The 1,065-nt window shown below is 51.0% G+C and overlaps 1 protein-coding gene across 1 annotated transcript in view; it reads left to right on the top strand.

Moving 5' to 3' along the window:
- STAR (steroidogenic acute regulatory protein) overlaps window positions 1-1,065 on the top strand; it is a 7,986-nt gene that overhangs the window by 1,659 nt on the left and 5,262 nt on the right. The gene's annotated exons all lie outside the window — the stretch shown is intronic.

Raw genomic sequence — 1,065 nt, forward strand, 5'->3', positions numbered from 1 at the left:
GGCTGCGGTGGCCGGGAGCAGCCACTGCACTCCAGTCTGGGTGACAGAGTGAGACTCCAACTCAAAAAAAAAAAAAAAAAGGCTACTTTTGTGCTGGGTGCAGTGGCTCATGCCTATAATCACAGCACTTTGGGAGGCTGAGGTGAGATGATTAAGCCCACAGGTTCGAGACCAGCCTGGGCAACTTGGCGAGACTTCATCCCTATATAAAAAAAAAAAAATTAGCTGAGCATGGTGGCACGTGCCTGTAGTTCCAGTTACTAGGAAGACTGAGGCGGAAGGATTGCCTGAGCCCCGAAGGCCAAGGCTACAGTGGCCATTAGCATGCCACTGAACTCTAGCCTGGGCAACAAAGTGAGACTCCAACTTTAATTAAAAAAAAAAAAGGCTACTTTTGTAGGACTGATTCACACCCAGGATCATTTGAGTCAATCCCCTGCTCCCATACATAAACCAATCTAGATGAGCCCTTTCCAATCACACTGGGTTGCGCTGGCTACCGTTTAGATTGAAGCCATGCTGAAAGACCTGCGGTCAGCCATGGTGTGGCAGGAGGCAGTATATGCTCAAATAATTTCTTGTGTGATTGAGTGAATAAACACAGAAACACATGTGGCTGATTCGGGATCAGCAGTTGGCCTCACCTGGGCTGCCACTGGCCCAGCGGCAAGAAGGAAAGGTTGATAGCAGTTAAAGGTATTTCCTTTTGAAAGGCAAGTTGCAACTTTAAAGGCCCACCCGGAGTCAGGCAGGTTTTGTTTAAGAAAGGCCAAATGGAGCCGGCTCGGTGGCTCAGCCTGTAATCCCGTGCCTTTGGGAGGCTGAGGTGAGTGGATTGCCTGAGCCCGAGGGTTCGAGACCCGCCTGGGCAGCGAGACCTCATCTCTACAATAAATAAAAAAATCAGCCGGGCGTGGTAGCGCATGCCTGTAATTCCGGCTACTTGGAAGGCTGAGACGGAAGGATCGCTGGAGCCCAGCAGGTCGAGGCTGCGGTGGCCGGAAGCAGCCACTGCACTCCAGTCTGGGTGACAGAGTGAGACTCCAACTCAAAAAAAAACTGCTG

This window comes from Carlito syrichta, unplaced genomic scaffold, assembly GCF_000164805.1.
Source record: "Carlito syrichta isolate Samal-C Ts95f unplaced genomic scaffold, Tarsius_syrichta-2.0.1 Scaffold315142, whole genome shotgun sequence".
In the NCBI taxonomy this organism is placed as follows: Eukaryota; Metazoa; Chordata; class Mammalia; order Primates; family Tarsiidae; genus Carlito; species Carlito syrichta.